This window comes from Gopherus evgoodei, chromosome 2 (genome assembly GCF_007399415.2).
Source record: "Gopherus evgoodei ecotype Sinaloan lineage chromosome 2, rGopEvg1_v1.p, whole genome shotgun sequence".
Lineage (NCBI taxonomy): Eukaryota > Metazoa > Chordata > Testudines > Testudinidae > Gopherus > Gopherus evgoodei.
In genome coordinates this window covers 83,287,109-83,304,806 of record NC_044323.1, presented here as the reverse complement: position 1 = coordinate 83,304,806, position 17,698 = coordinate 83,287,109, and the positions used below count along the sequence as shown (strand labels likewise).

Below are 17,698 nucleotides of genomic sequence, written 5' to 3'. Positions count from 1 at the left end.
AATTTCTTACTCTCCCTTTTCTTGTATAACCACTAATATTCCAAAAGCAGTAAAAAGAACAGGAGGCAGAAAGGGGAAAATCATATGAAGAGGGATGCGCAGAGAGAGACGAAACGGTGAGGTATAAGAAAAAGAAGGCCTCTTGCAAGGAAAGAAAGATTGTCAAGAGGAAAAGGTTATTAGAGAAAGTGGGGGATTGGGTGAATTCACAGCTATTCTTCTGCATAGAGCCTCTTATTCAGTTTCCCAACCAGTTTTTCCCTGTACCATCCCATCCTCACTCCAACAAAATAATTGTAACACAAGCTTTGGATAAAAGTTATTCTATATATTATAAGGCCAACAAATAACTTAAAGTATTTTTTTTTAAAAGGAACCAATTAAGTTTACAATCTCAAAATCATACCTGAAAACTCAGTGAGCTAGCGCTGAAATTTTCATTTCATTAAAAGCAAGCTGCTCTGTAGAGCAGTGTTACTGCATGGAGGCTAAAGTCCAGTCTCACGCAACATAACATTAAATGAACTTCACACTGTTCACAGTTTAATGCAAATGTGGCACAGTTATGGATTCACTGCATATAACAAAACTAATACAAAAATGGAAATTAGGAACACTAGCTGGGAACAGAAATGGAGTGAGAACTCATTCACAAAATTGATTTTCAGATATACTGTATTATATAATAATTTATAAACATCTGTAATTATATACAAATAACTTCATTAAATGATTATTTTTAGGAAGTGGCCAGATTTATGGGTGCCCGTGCAACTTTAATTCAACTCTTCTCTTGCATCCACCCTTGGCACTAAATTAGGCAGGGGTTCTGTAGGAAAACTAGTTGTGTTTACTTAATTAAGGACTACCATAAGGCGTATGTACAAGGGGTCAGAATTCCCCTCTCTTACATATCCTATTTCCCTGGTGTTAGAAAATGTCCCTTCAGTGTGTCTTCTTTGCTAGCAGAGAATTCTACTCAAGTACGGCAGTTTAAAACATTCTGAGGAGCCAAGATGGAGGAACAAGTTGGCTCATAAAAGAGCTCCAATCAGAGCTAGCACCAGGAAGTAAAAGGTTGAGCTAATGTTAAAAGCTCATGATATTCTCAATTCCTATGAACTGAACTGTTTTTTATATTTTTCCCCTTTTATAGGTTAAAATGTGTTACAATATTTTGTATTTTGGGCAACAAAATGGCAAATGAAATTTAATGTTGATAAATGTAAAGTAATGCACATGGGAAAAAATAACCCCAACTATACATACAATACGATGGGGGCTAATTTAGCTACAACGAGTCAGGAAAAAGATCTTGGAGTCATCGTGGATAGTTCTCTGAAGATGTCCACACAATGTGCAGAGGAGGTCAAAAAAGCAAACAGGATGTTAGGAATCATTAAAAAGAGGATAAAGAATAAGACTGAGAATATATTATAGCCCTTATATAAATCCATGGTACGCCCACATCTCGAATACTGTGTATAGATGTGGTCTCCTCACCTCAAAAAAGATATTCTAGCACTAGAAAAGGTTCAGAAAAGGGCAACTAAAATGATTAAGGGTTTGGAGAGGGTTCTATATGAGGAAAGATTAAAGAGGCTAGGCCTCTTCAGCTTGGAAAAGAGAAGACTAAGGGGAAACATGATAGAGGTATATAAAATCATGAGTGATGTCGAGAAAGTGGATAAGGAAAAGTTATTTACTTATTCCCATAATACAAGAACTAGGGGTCACCAAATGAAATTAATAGGAAGCAGGTTTAAAACAAATAAAAGGAAGTTCTTCTTCACGCAGCGCACAGTCAACTTGTGGAACTCCTTACCTGAGGAGGTTGTGAAGGCTAGGATTATAGCAGTGTTTAACAGAGAACTGGATAAATTCATGGTGGTTAAGTCCATAAATGGCAATTAGCCAGGATGTGTAAGGAATGGTGTCTCTAGCCTCTGTTTGTCAGAGGATGGAGATGGATGGCAGGAGATAGATCACTTGATCATTGCCTGTTAGCTTCACTCCCTCTGGAGCATCTGGCATTGGCTACTGTCAGTAGACAGATACTGGGCTAGATGGACCTTTGGTCTGACCTGGTACAGCCGTTCTTATGTTCTTACAATCACCATGCTTTAATGTCAAGTTTCTTTAAAATATCCCAGAATTTTCATATTTTGGACACACACAAAATTTAGATCAGATCATGGTAATAAAACATTCACACTAAATGGTAACGTCCCTATTGTATTCTTCTCCATAAAATAGTTTTAATTTTGCCCCATATGCTAACATTTCCCTCCACCTTGCCAAAGAGAACCACATTAGTGCATTTCCTTTGCAAAAGAAGCAAAAGTAAATATTGCTTCCAAAGCTCATTCTTCTACAGCAGGAACAAAAGCCATTCACACATCCACTGTCTGCTGGCAAACCAAAATGTAACAGCAGCAAGAACAAATAGTTTCTTTATGTATTGGGTTTTTCTAAACCTAAACAGCCAAGACTAAGACTAAGGATGTCTGTCAAAAAAAGCAAGAGGTATTATTGATAAAAGAACGGAATATACACAATCCTAAAAGTAATTATCCTATTGTTTCTAGGCTTCAATTATGCTACAAATTATCAAACAGAGCCCTCTAAGAAGATGCTCAATGAATTTTTAGAATCACAAACCAATGCGCTTGTGATAAATGCAAAGGCGGGGGGGAGGTTGCTCCCTTTTATGGGCACCCAGCTAGCTATAAAATCCCTCTTAGTAATGTTCTCTATTGCTCTACCTGTAAAGAGATAAAAAGTCTCACTGCTATGCATAGGCAAAAGAAAGTGAGAGGACACCTGGACAGAAGAGCCAGTGAGAAGGCTAGAACTTTTTAAAATTGAAAAACAACTCCCCTTTTGTCTGTCAGTTATGGTTCTCCTGGAGAGAGGGGACAAGGCAGAGACATGCTGTATAAAGCTTGGGCCAGGTATGAAAAATCATTAGTATCATACCCAGAAACTACTCATTTAAAACCCCAGATATGTAAGTAGATTGGGCAATGTTTAGGAAGACCCGATTAGGTTTATTCCTTTTATTTCTTTACGGCTTGTGGATTTCTCTATGCTAGCCCCAAGTGCTTTTGTTTGGCTTGTAACCTTTAAGCTAGATCTCAAGAAAGCTATTCTTGATGCTTAATCCTTGAAGTTTATTTATTTATTTTTAAATCTGGCAGTAGCATGAGTTTCCAGATATCTTTTTTAAGAACAGAATTGGATTTTGTGTGTCTGAGAGGTTTGTGCACAATGTTTAAATTAGCTTGTGGCAACAGCTGATTTCCTTTGTTTTTCTTTCTCAGCTCTTCCCCAGAAGGGGGTGAACAGGCTCGAGGGTGCCCCACAGGAAGGAACTCCCAAGTGCGCCTTCCTGGGCTCTTAAAGGGGTTCTGCACTTGGGTGGTGGCAGCATTTACCAATCCAAGGTCAGCAATAAGCTGTAACCTTGGGAATTTAATACAAGCTTGGAATGGCCAGTATTAAATTTTTAGAATCCTTGCAGGCCCCCACATTCTGCACTCAAAATGCCAGAGTGGGGGATGAAGCGGCTGGCATAAGAAGCAGCATACAGTCCCATGTGGGAGACTATCAGAGAACCGTCGATTTTCATTGAGTTGGCAGAACACAGAGTGCAAGCTGGGCCATGGTGGATGAGATGCGAACAGGAACAGAATTTAAAAGGCAAGAATGAGAAGTTTTAAATTGTATTGGGAAAGAGACAGGAAATCCATGCAGAGATTCAAACATGGAGAATGATGTAACTGGAGCTGTCAGCAAAAAGATTAGTTTTAGTTACAGCATGTTGGATTGACTTGAAGGCAACAGTTAGAGAATCAGGGAGGCCAGAGAAGAGGGGTCTCCAGTAGTCAAGCCAAGAAATGACAGAGGATTCATCCAAAATTTTAACAGTAGGGGCAAATTTTTTAGACACTACAAAAGAAAAATCAGCAGGATTTAGCAACAGTTTCGATGTTGATGCAAAAGGAGAGGTATAAAACAAAAAAAAAAAAGGACACCTAAGATGTGGGCCTGGGTAACAAGGAGGATGGTGGAATTATTGACAGTGATAGCAAAGGACAGGTGAGAGAAGAATTTCATTTATACTATGTTTAGTGTGAGCTGGAAGCTGGACATCCATCCTAGAAATGATGCTAGAGAGAGAGTTTCATTTGCAGAAGTGAAGAGATGGGTAAGAGGTAGATTTGAAAGTAGTCAGCAGAGATGAGGCAATGGCAAGTCATGAAAGCAGATGATATTGGCTAGAGAAAACGTGTAAAGGCAGAAGAAAAGGGTGTAAGGAACATAACCCAATGCAGAGAAGGAGAGAAATTTAAGTTATTGCCACCAGATGGGTATGTTGTGGCCTTTATGAAAGAAGTTGATGGATTCCTGTCCATGTCATAAAAGTCATCACCATAATGTGGCACTGATTAGTATCCTTACTGCCAGTCTCAATACAAGCACCAAAATCAGAATGGCCATGGAACCTGAATTTTCCTATCAAATCACAAACATAGCCTTTCCATAACAAGATTCAGGTATTCTGGCAGCTGTGTTGCCAATTTCTATGCTGTAGAATTCTGTGAATAAGACTGAAAACTGAAATCAGTCTTCCATTAACTCTCAAATAGCAAATATTAGACAGACAGAAAATGAAAACTGGAAAAGAAAGATTGCAGGTACTTGACATGTGCATGGAATAAAATATCAACTGTAAATTATTGAGAGCAGGGTGTGTCGACTTTTTTCCAAGGAAGTCAGTGGTTAAACCTAGAAGATTGTGTCATCGGGGCAGAAATAGTCTGTACATGTGGAATCTGCTTTATTCACTTCCGCTTTATTCTTGTTTTATTCCTTTCTTCATATATAAAAGAAAAACTGAGAAAGATTTTTTTGTATCCAAATTTGTCCGTTAAGAACTTCTGTCATCTTCACTGGCCCACATCTTAGGTGTGCTTTTTTTTTTTTTTATACCTCTCCTTTTGCATCAACATCGAAACAGTTGCTAAATCCTGCCGATTTTTCACTGGTTTATATGGATGCAATGACTCTAGTTCAACAAAAAAGCCTTTTTTCTTATATAGAATTAATTTTAATGTTTTAAATTTCAATTTTAAAAAAAATCAAATTTTTTGAAAAAACTGAAAATAAAATGAAATAAGTTACAAAGTTTGTGTGAAATTTTCCTGTTTGTGACCAGCTTCAGAGTTTGTAGAATTTTTTTTAATAATTTTTGAAAAACATTTGTAAATCTTTTCCTCTTTTGACCAGCTCTGTGTCCTTGGAAGGGACATAATATTTTCTTAACTTTTTTCAATCTTTCATGAAAGTCAATCAATCAGTTCTTACAGCTTACTATACTATTTCCAAGTATTTGGTCCTTTGTTTTCTAAATATGTTCTGATTAGCTAGAGGAATTTATATTTCATTTGGTACTCAGCCTAATACTTAATATCTGCCTACCTTTACAAAACATTTTAAAGTTGCTTCATGCTGTATTCTTTTTGCAAGAGAATGACCACCACTCCTAGAAGTTTGCGGAATTTCAAAAACTATTGTGACAAATACTGAAGCTCTTAATCAGAAAAAACTCCTATTGCAGAGACTAAAGGGATTTCTGGAACTAGATTTCAGTATATAATTTTCCATCAATGTAACCTTAAAAAATTCTTCTGATGGTGAGTTCTGATACTGATGTGAAAGGCATGAAATATGAACAAAAAAAGCTTCAAAATAACTCATCTCCATGAGAAATGTTCAAATCATTCACAATGTCAATCTCTCAGAATCAGTGACAGTCAAAGAGGTAAGGAGTACCTTCATGCATGTTCGCAGAAGTGAAAATTAGGATAATGAGTGAATCATGCATAGTGATGAGGAAATGACAATTTAAATCACAATTCATTTATCCTCTCTCTGGTTAGTGAAGCCCAACGAAACAAACCCATATCATCTTAATTAGCTGTGCTCTCCAGATTACACAATATATCATGGCAGAATAATTCTAAGTAGAGCGACCCCCAGACCTGAGGAACAAGACTGAACATTTAATCAACACCATGAAGGTAACTGGAGATAAGGAATCAAAGATGGCTAGGAAAAAAAGTTACACATGTAATGCTTCCCTGGGGGCACTTGTCCATGCCTGCTGGGTATCAGCTCCTCAACACCTCCAGCCGCTGGCAACACATACACCTGTCTTCAGATCCTGCAGAGGTCTGGCTCTCTCAAGTTAATGGTAGGCACACTTCAACCCCTGGGCACTCCAAGCATCCCCCCTGGAGTGTCCAGCACCTGATCCCCTGGACACTCCCAGAATTTCCAGATCTTCTGTTCACAAAGGAACGGTACACCACAGCTTACTAGTTACACTATACAACACACCTCTGCTTAATGCCCAGCACTCAGATCTGTTTATAGAGAAAGAAGGTATAAGTTTATTAAACAAAGTTCAGAGATTGTTTCCAATATTTCTGCTTGCTATCATTTCAAAGGGCTATATCAAATAAAATTATAATATGCATACTGGAGCCTAACTTAACCATTAAAGACATTGTCATTTCATAAGAGCAAAAGTTTACCCTAAATCCTTCCAGTGTATTACAAGCAGGGTTGGCTGTGATTGTCTGTTCATGAAACAAGCTGTGTCTTCTTGCCTTCTCAGTGGAACAACGCTAAGTTTTTCTCTGTCTCTACAGTTATAGTCCAAATATCCATTGTGTGCACCCACTGGATAACCCCTACTGCTTGCGTTTTCCAGTCATATGACTAGCATTTTGCTCAGGCTGTAAATGAGTCCCACTGTGAACCATACAATACTCAATTTACATGTGGACAGACAGACAGCTCTTGCCTGAAAGAAATCCGTTTCTCACCTTTTCTGGCGATCATCCCCAAGTCACAGACCTCAAGAACATAGTTCTCACTGTATATATGTAACTCCTTACATATTTTCTGTACATATATCTTGCAACTATTACGATGATCATTTGAGACCTTACATGATACTTTATGGTGACCTAATATATATATGCCAGACCCAGGGGATCCCTGTAACCCTGATGCATCCCTGTGCTGTGCCCTCTGCCATCCTGCAGCAATAGATGCCTGGGTCATAACACGTAACAGAGAAAACCCAATACCCCCATGGAAGACATGCAATGAGGAAAGTTTTCCTTCTGCCACCTAATACAGTCTGAGCTTTGTGTGTCCATAGCCAGTCTGAATCTCCATTTCGGGAAGGATAGATTTGAGTGACAGCTACTGATGGGCAGGCAAAAGCAAGAGGAATAAAAAGGCTTTTGCAATTTGCAAAATTGGAGTAAATAGCAACTGACATTTCTAGTAGCAACACTCCATTTTGTCTTGCCAAGATTATATGGCTCTGTGTCTCTGGAAAATGGCAGCAAAAATTGGAAAGGGTAAAGAAGCTTCCCCTAAGATTTTTTTTTTCCATCCAGCACCTGCCAATGACAAATATTTAATCTTGTACTAAAACTACAGTGTAAAGAACAATGGTAATTCTCAAATAGAATTTATAATTTATTTGATAAAACTACACTAGATGGTGCTACATCCACAGCTATATCTCTGATCACTCATCTGAGGCAGGAGGGGACAAGAGAGAAAAGCAGGCAAATACACAGTGAGAAGAATAATGGAGCAAGTAGAGAAAGCACATACAGATAGTAACAGATTATCCTTTCCCTGCTATACAATGATGGTCCTGTTATCCAGAAGCCAGTATCAGCACTAAAGTCTAATTCCACCAGTCCTATTTGCCTGTATTAGTCATACTCCTATTATGGTGCTGTCAGTAGAAACTCTATAATTAAGGCTGTGTTTGAGCTTTTCAGTGAAAGTCCTCTATTACATACTTCAGTGACTGAATTAAATTTTCAAATTGAACACAACTGCTGCTTACAGGATAACTGGCTATTCTATAACATTTTTTGGATAACCATGGCTCACTTTCCCTAAAAAAAAAAAGATTTAAAAATTATATTTCAATTTGGTTCTGACAGTCTCACTATACCTAAATGGTCATCACAAATTCAAAAGCCCACACACACACACACACACACACACACACACACACACACACACACACACACTCTTTTTACATTGACCTTCACATTTTAGTTTGGCCTCCTTGTCTCTATGAAATTCTGCAGGTAATAACTTAAGTTAGAATTGCAGTTAGCACCCATCACAATAAGATTTATGCACTTCAGTCCTGATTCAACAAGGTACCTCCACATGTGCTTTACTTCAACCCAGTTTATTATGTATTTAACTTCTATGAAAGTCAATGGAATTTAAGCACATGCTCCGTATTGTCAACCCTCAACTTTTTTTCTCCCCTACGTGAAAGCAGCAATTGGGTAAGAATCTCATGCTTCCAGGATCTGAGACTTAAAGCAAAAACCAAATACTGTTAAGACTTGTGATCAAGTCTCGCAAGTTAGCAACAATGGATGCACAAAGCTAAGCATATGTTTAAGTGCACTGGTGAACTGGGGCCCAAGTGCACTCGTGAAAGTGAGACTGGAGTGGCAATGAAGAAATTCTGCTTCCTCAGCTGAGGTCACCTAGCATAACAGCTGAAATATCAGATATAGTAGAACAGCCTCCAAGGACAGCTCAAGCAGAATGTAATTCAAATGAAGGACTAAATTAAAATTATGTCATGAAGCTAAGACAGGAGAAAAACATCTGTATTGCACAAGGAGAGAAGCCAAAAAGTTATAAAGTTTAATGTGTTTGGTCATTAATGCTCTTGAAACTATAGATCTGATACAGTTCACAGACTAATAAAAATCAGAGGTCAACAACAGGTCTCAGCTCCAGCACCTTTTTCACCAAAGCAGAGTTCCAGCACTTGTTCCAATTCCAATTTTTAATTTTTTTAACCACTTCTATTTCATGGAACAAGGAGGAAAAAAGACAAAATTGGAAGAATCAAATAAAGGCTAAAAGGAAATACAAAATGAAAAAGGGGGAAGGGAAGAAAACAGCTGATTACGGGGGTCAGAGAAATAAAAGCCCATTCTACAACTCACTCCTAAGGTCTGTTCCATTGGTTAGACCTTTACTGCACCATTACATGAGTTCTACCACAGTGAATGTTAATTTAAAAAGAAAATGAATCCACATGCATCAGCTTTATGGTTTTACATTTGGATTTTCTTTAGTCAGAGATGGAGTGATTAAGAAAGTAACCAGATGCCCAACAAGCAAGCTTTTCCACTGCCGCTGCTGCCCCAAATGCTATGGAATATGAGAGCACTTAAAGCAGAATGGTTCCACCTCTAGATGTGCTGGTCTGTTCCCATGCCATAAAACAAAAAGCTTTCCCCATCTCCTTTAAAATCCATTTGTGCACTTGCAACCATTCTTAGCAGATTTAATTTCCCAAATTAAGCTCATAATTCTCTGAGACCCTTAATCTATTGCTTTATTTCAACTCTTTGCTCTTTTTGTGTTGTAGATCTCTCACTGATTATATGAACTGATACCACAGAACTCCCATTAACGACGCTCTGAGCGAGAGATCTCACGTGAAGTCTTATTGAGAAATTCTAATGTGCAAAATAATTTCAGTTATATCTTGCTTGGTTTCCACGAAGGTAGGCACTTTGAGGATACATACACATTACATTTACTAGTGGGAAAGGAAGTGCTTACAGTTATTTTGATTCCAGAAATAGGAGAGAATTCTACCTTTGTGGAAAAAATGTAATATAATTTTTATTCAGCTATTTTTTTAAAACTGCAAAAACCTTAAATTTCATAAAATACAGCTCTGGTTTACTACAAACATCACACAGATTTCTTAAGCCTAAATCCCTTTCCCCAGTTAACTTGAAAAGTTCCTTTAAAAGCATCCAAAATGGGGTATAATTTACTATCAAATCTATTATCATTTTTGTGGTGTGTGAAGATTCTGGGACAGTAAACAGAAACAGGGGAGGGTTCTAACTAAGAAAATTCTAAAGAAGAGTCTATGGACATTGATTACATTTGTTTTTTAAAAAAAACAAGGTCACCTATACACACACTGCATACTATTTACACTAGGAACCAATGCTTATCAGGACCAGTCGTTTATAAGACTAGAATTTCAGTAAATCCACCCACCCCACCCCCCAACCCCATTGCACATTATGTTATGCTAAGTGTCACCAGCTGGTGCTATTACATAGTGTTCCATTTTCTTTTTCTTGGTCTGGAAGGAAATGGGAAGATTTTCTCTGTGGTGGTGTTACTTTTGTTATGTGAGGTTCTATCAGAGGGAGCTGTGCTACAAGGAGGGTTTACTCTCTATCTCAATTTCTGACTGGAGTCAGTTCTTGAGGCAGAATCAGTAGGATCCAAGCACTGATATTGGGCTAAGATTTCTGAAAGAAGGGACTGCCTTGCATGCTGTTTATTGACCAACTTTGTTCCACGAGTGGTGTATATGTTTAAATAAAACAAGGTACATTTAGAATAAACCCAGATTCAAAATCTGCTACTGCTCAGCAGAGGAGCAATAATTAGAGGCCAGGTGGTCTGAATATTAAGGTTCATATTAACACTACTTCACCACACCAGTCCATCTCTGCCAGTCCTGAAAAACATCTGCTAATACGAATTGCTTTCCATCTGAAAACAAGGTACAGACTTTGCAAAATTAATTTGGCAAAATATTTCAAAATTTCTCAGTCTATACCCTTCAATTTCACTAAACATTTAGAAAACAACTGCCTTTCTAAACAGATCCCAGTCGTAAAGTACAAACAGGATTATAAGTGTTTGGAAGCAGAACAGGCACTCCTACGCTGGATGCAGCAGAAAATTTCTCGTTCTGTATAGCTGATCCAAAAAAGGCCAACTATTTTGTAGCAGTAACAAGTAAACCAGATTTGGCAGAGAATAAAGCAAGTCTTAGCCACAGGAAATCCAGAAAGATGGCTGTGTTTAAAAGAACTCATGGTGGGAAACCAAACATTGACCTCAACTTGTAAGAGGACTTTATTAAAAGAAAAAAATCCTTTTCCTTCTGTGGATCATTACCAAGAAGATATCTATTTATGACAAAACTGGAGTGCTCTGGCATGCAGTCAGAAACAGGACAACGACTTAAAATCTCACGGTCCCCCTGAAGGAACATGCCTGGAACAGATACAAGATGCGTTATTATTACTAGAAATTCTGCAGTATCTCCCTGTTTTTGTAATGTTCTTAGTCTATCTGTTAAGTTTAGCTGCAACATAAGTCCTTGGGTGACTGCAGTCAAGCTTAGAGACCATCTTATATATAAATACCTCAACGAGCCTAGGCATGAGTGGTAGGGAAAAAAAAAATGATAACAGGAACTTTACATGCTCCGTAGTACGCCAATTCTGAGACTAAAGGATTGGCTTCGGCCTCAGTGCTACTGGTAGTCATGGCTGCTGCACTTCATACTGTAGGAAGCTGGGGCCTTTTTGAAGAGTGAGAATTCCGCTCTTGGGAAATCCAGCATACAATTGTGGTACTGAGCAATTGTGTTTGGCAACTATCGTTAGTTCAAAGAGTTGCTGTGTCATAAACAGATAGCTAAGGGTTAATGTCTCTTTCACCTATAAAAGGGTTAACAAACAGTGACTTGAAACACCTGACCAGAGGACCAATCAGGAAACAAGACTTTTTCAAATCTGGGTGGAGGGAAGTTTTGGGTGTGAGTCCTTTGTTCTTGGTCTGTTCTCTTTCTGGGCTCTGAGAGTGACCACAGGAATCTCCAGGCTTTCTAATCTTCTGTTTCCAAGCTGTAAGTACAAGGATATGACTTGCACCCAGTTGGGGTTCTTTGAGCAGTTGGCCTTTATATGTCCCAGTTCATTACACTTAAAGCATCTTCCAGCTGACTGGTCACTGGGTCGAGGTGAGTTACTGGAGACTGGTGAGGTGGAAGAATAGGGCATCTGTGGCTTTCCTTGGGTTGTAGGTGGGGTCTTTGGCTGCCCTCGGTTGTAGGGTTTATTGTCGGTGCGCCCCCTAGGGTATTCATTCCCCTTGACAGTAGCTTTCTTGCTTTCTGCCACTTCCATCCATTTGGCTCCAATCTCCCCCGCCTCGGTGAGATTTTTGGGTTTTCCATCTTGTATGTACCGTGTTATGTCCTCAGGAACACCATCCAAGAACTGCTCCATTTGTATGAGGAGGTGCAGTTCGTCCAAGGATTTAACATTGTTTCCTGATATCCAGGCCTCAATTTTTTCTCAACGTAGTAGGTGTGTCTTGGAAATGACACATCTGATTTCCACTTTTGGGTTCTGAAACACTGACGGGCATGATCCGGGGTTATCCCCATTCTGAATCTGGCCTTGGTTTGAAACAGTTTATAATTGTTCATTCTGTCCTTTGGCATTTCAGCCGCCACCTCTGCTAAGGGTCCACTGAGCTGTGACCTCAGCTCTACCATGTACTGGTCTTCAGGGATGCTGTACCCAAGACAGGCCCTTTCAAAATTTTCTAAGAAGGCCTCAGTGTCATCACCTGCCTTGTAGGTGGGAAATTTCTTGTGATGTGGAACAATCATTGGCGCAGGGTTGTTAGGATTGGCTGTGTTCTGTTGCTTAGCCTTTTCTAATTCCAGGGCCTGCCGGTAGGTCTCCCTCTGGCGTTCCAGCTGTCTTTGGTGGTCTGCCTCTCTGTCTTCTTGTTCTCTTTTGTAGGCTGCCTCTCTCTTTCTCTCAGCTCCGTCTCTTGTAGTTTTTTTTCCATATCTCGCCTGTGGTCTGCCTCTTTGATTTGTCCCTCTGCTTCCAGTTTTGCCTTGGAAGTCATGGTTCCTGTTTTCATGGTTCCTGTTGGATTTTTTTTTAGTGGGGGCTCAAGGGAATTGAGTCTGCAGCTCACTAGGGAATTGGTGGGAGGAAGAAGACGGGGGGGAAGAGAAAATCTCTCTGTGCTAGATTTACTTAGCCTGACTTTGCATACCCTTTGGTTGAGGGGAGAGAGAGAGATTTGATCTCTCGGTACTTGTGTTTCAAGGACTTGAAGCAGCGAATATCCTAGAATACCCCTGGCAGGGAAATCTGGGAGGAGGTAAAGGAGGGGAAGGGAAGTGGGTTATTCCCCTTTGTAGTGAGACTCAGGGCATCTGAGTCTTGGGGTCCCCCAGGGATGGTTTTGGGGAGACCAGAGTGAGCCAGACACTGGAATTCTCTGGCTGGTGGCAGCGATATCAAATCCAAGCTGGTAATTAAGTTTGGAGGTTTCATGATAGTTTCTCATGTTCTGAACTCTAAGGTTCAGATCTGAGTAGGAAAGTTATGACATGCTGGCTTTCATTTTTTAAATAAATTGGTTTTAAAAGTGTAATGTGAATCAAATTAAAAGGATATCGAAGGGCTTGATGGCAGAGATTGATGGTTATTAGTGGAAGGCTACTTGAAGACCCTCGTAAAACTCACTTCTTTTAGGAGGAAGGAGAAGGTTACTCCAAGGGCACTGGAGGCTGCTCCAACTAATTTAATACATAGTGGTGCAAATCTAGATTATTCAATTTCATCTGAAAAAAAATCTCTAGTTAGAGTGTTACATACTTTATAGTTTCTGTAGGTCAAACTCACCACACACAGCAGGGGCTCCTTGCATCCCTCCATTCTCCCCAACAAGTTCTCTGTGTGCCCCCCTATTTCCCAAGCCAATGGATGTGGTTGGCAGCCCAGAGATGAAGGAGACCATGCAATGGCTTGTAAAGCAGCAGGAGCAGATGCAGAAGGCCCTGCAAGGCTTCCAGCAGTCCTACCAGGGTGAGAGACAGGCCTTGCTAACCTGGCAGAATAGCAAAAAAGCCTACACTTCTGTATAAGAGAGCAGGTGAGTCCTGCGATGGGGGATGGCTCCTGGCCAAGGGGCTTGGGACTCTAAAATGGGCCCCAGCAGATGACCCAGATGCATTCCTCAGTATGTCTGAGTGGGTAACCATGGGTACCAGTTATGATAGGGCAACCTGGGCCCTACGGCTGGCTCCCTACCTAGCTGGCAAAGCTCGAATGGCCTGCATGGCACTGAGTGACAAAAAGGCCCGGAACTATGAGGCGGAGAGGGCAGCAGTCCTAGATCAGGTCGGCCTGTCAGAGAAATACTGCTAAAAGTTCCCATTGGCCAGCTGGATGGTGGCCATGCGGCCCCGGGCATTTGCTCACAGAGTGATGGACTGGGCCACCCACTGGCTGAAGCCCGAGACGCAAATGGTGGGAGAAATAATGAATGCCCTAGTCCTAGAATAACTGCTACAGAGCTTCCCTGAGAATATCCGAGTCTGGGTCAGGTGACATCAGCAAGTACAGTCAATGCAGCGGTCAAGCTGACTGAGGAATAAACAAAGGCAGAAGTCCCCCGAAGGGAGGGCCGACCCTCTAGAGACAGAGTTGAGGAAGAAGCCGAGGGAACCCCTCCCTGGAAAAGGCCCAGAGAGGAAGAAGGAGGAACTCTGAGCAGCTCCCAGTAGAGCCAGCGCAATCGTCTGCTGGCAGTGCAGGCGGCCAGGACACAAAAAGGGAGACTGCCCGGACACGGAATGTGGTTGCGCCAAATTTTTGGCTGGACTAATGCTAGAGGGTGAGAAAGTGGGCAGAGGCTGTCCACCATCCCAGTGAGGGTGGGGAGGAAACCCCAGAGCGGCCTGGTGGATATGGCTTCAGGCTGCTCACTTGTCCAGAGGGGGCTGATAAAACTGCACTGGATAATTCCAGGTGCATGGATGACCCTGGAGTATATCTATGGGGGACAGGAAATACTGCCCGATGGCCCAGGTGTCCCTTGAAGCGTGGGGCAAATTTAAATGGAAGCGAGTTGGGGCCATAGAGGGGTTACCGTACCCCATTGTGTTCGGTATGGACTGGGGCCCTCCCCCAGAGGGAAAAGGAAAGGTTCCCCAAAGAAGGAGGTGGGGAGCCCTAAATTGAGAAGACCCACTGAGGAAGAGGAGCAGGGGCCTCAGGGAAGCAAACACAGAAACCCTAGACAACAGAGCCCAGATAGGGTAGAAAGAGGGGACGGAGATGCAGGGAAGAGGGCCAGCCCAAGCCCCTTAGAGGGGAAAAAAGGAGCAACTGGAGATCCCAACAACACAGCTCACAGGAAAGGTGACATGGACCCCGCTTGGTGGCTTGGGAGAACCCGACCCCCTACTGGTAGAAAGTGGATAAAGAAGAAGAGACACCCACAGGGATGCGACTGGTGTGAGGACCTGTGGGTGGCAGCAGAGCTATAAGGGCATTCATCCCTCATGCAGTGTACTTTCTGCGTGTGGGAGATGAAGAACTCCCCTCCCGCCCCCGAAATGCTGGGGATGACCTGAATAAAGGGGAGAGACTCTCCTGGACGAACCCCGCTGGTTCCTAACAGGGGAGGTGTGCAACAGGGTGCTGGCTAAGGAAATCTGAGCCAGGCCTCTGTCATGCCAGCTATAATTGAGAAAGGGGAATTGGAGCTGGCTGAGTAAACCCAGGCCTGATTGGCAAACGGAGAACAGCTGCCGGCCTTGTTAACCAGGGGCTATATAAAGGCTGGCAGGAAAGAAGGAAAAGGAGTCAGAGAATTAGAGGGAATAGGAGCTCTTCTCTGCTGGCTGCAGGAGCTAGTAGTGCCTGAGGCTGTAATAGTGAAGTTGCTGGTAGCTAGAAAGTGGTGAGAAGGTAACACTGTAAATAATGAGCACAGGTCATTGAACCTATGCAGAAGTCTCTGGCTGATTTGTGGGTGTGGCAGGAGAGCAGGGCCCAGCGGTGCCTTGTCAAATTCAGATTTGGTGTTCAACAGTTATCACATTACATCCAAAACAGAGAAATACCATTAAGTTGAGCATAAGGCCTCACAAGCTTTGCCAATAAAGGTCTTGGAACGGAAACTTTGATAATTTGATGTCCATATAATTGATTATGTTCAGTTACAGCAACCATTACTATACAAGGAACAAATGGCACAACTAGTTCTTTGAAATTCAGGCTTTATGGGGAAATGCATTCTCTTCTACAGTACCAGAGCTAACACAGCAAAGATGGCAACAGAGTATAACCTCCCTCTGGTTGCTGTTTTGAGAGGCAAACACAATAGCAACAGCATCAGACACTCGGCAACTTAATTTCTGTCATGTGGCAATTGTTAGAGCTTTCCCATTAACAAGAGAGCCAAGTTACTGTTAGTAACGCAACTACGTATTTCCATAATTTCCGGCAATAAACTTATGCTGAGCTACAATATTGTTAATTCCTCATTTTAAGGTTTGTTTTTAAACTTGAGCTCCAAATTGGCTGACTTTCAAATTTGATTTTTTCATAGTAACTGCAATAATTAATTATACAATTATAAATTTATGGCCTATTTGCAAAACCTTAACTCTAATAGTATTGTGATTGGGAATCATTTAAGATTCAGAACTCTTCAACACTATATCCCAGATGAGAAAACACAGTATTTTTAGAATAGTAACTGATTTATTATGTATCAAGCTGCTATGTCAGCAGTTGTTTCATTAAGGAAAAGGAAACTTAGCTATTGTGTAGCTATCTCAAGAAAGAGGTAGAATAATCTAGTTTATTGCATACCGGTAATGGTGCAGGCATCTCTGTATTCTCTGTAGTCCGGCACATCATTTTCCACTGCTTCACTTACATAGTGCTCTTCATGGATGCCTGTGTTACAGGCTAGGACTGCATGGTTCGTTGGCTCTGAAGGGGGCACAGTGGCAGCCAAAGTGCAGTCGTGCAAAGCTGTGGCGTCCAGCTTGGCAGGTTTCACAGGGATGTACAAACTGCCATCAGGGGGACCAGTGCTGGAGACTGGGTCTGGCACGCAGAAACGCAACCCTATCTCTTTCTAATGTTAGATTCCTTGAGAGGTCTGAAAAACACACAAAAGCAGCATATATTAAATTCAGGCAATTCTAACAAAATTAGTCAAAATAGATATGTCAAATATTCTATTAATTCCATGATAAGTTCAGCAAATATTACAAGACAAATACCGCACATGGACCATCTGCCACACTTAGTACACTGTGTAATCACTTTATCCACAGACAGGTGTTAGGCCTGTTACATCAATATTTGAAATCACAGGATAAACAGTCAGATTTTTCTTTTTTGTCCAATCCCCTAGAGTTAATATAGTCTATCAGCCAAAGAACATATTGTAATGAATATGCTAGGGCATTACCACCATTCCTCCAGCCTAACCAGTGGAGGGCACTATTTCACCCAGTTCAACATTCAGCTGGTAGAGGAGTCTGTGTTCCAGAAAACCAGAAAAAGGAAGAAAAATCCTGATATCAGAGAGGATCAAGTTAGGGGGAGAGTTAGAGACTGCATGTGAGCAAGAACAGCTGCCTGGGATCAGGCTGCAAAGAGAGGGCTCAGCTGGAAGCAAAACAGCTTATTACTTTCAGGGAGCCAGCAAAAGAACAAAGGAATATATTGCACTGGTTTGCAAGCAGGTGTGAATGCAACTGCAAAAGTGACATCACAGATGAAAGACCTGAGCTCTAACCAATGAAGTCTTCAAGTGCTTCATTGCCTTCAGGAGAAGGACAAACTTGAGTTAATTTTATACACTTGGAGGAAGTGTTGGTGGGTGACAAACAAGTGGTTGACTTGTTTGTAACTGCTAACATCCTCGTGCCTGGGCTATTTGCATATTTTAT

At 41.2% G+C, this 17,698-nt stretch overlaps 1 protein-coding gene across 3 annotated transcripts in view; it reads right to left on the bottom strand.

Annotated features, from left to right (window-relative positions):
* TRAK1 (trafficking kinesin protein 1) overlaps positions 1 to 16,871 on the bottom strand; it is a 122,816-nt gene extending 105,945 nt beyond the window's left edge. For all 3 annotated transcript variants that reach the window (XM_030551193.1, XM_030551194.1, XM_030551196.1), the window contains exon 1: positions 16,605 to 16,871. The gene's annotated coding sequence lies outside the window, so the exon portion shown is untranslated. The remainder of the gene's footprint in view (positions 1 to 16,604) is intronic.
* Between the last annotated feature and the right edge of the window lie 827 nt (positions 16,872 to 17,698).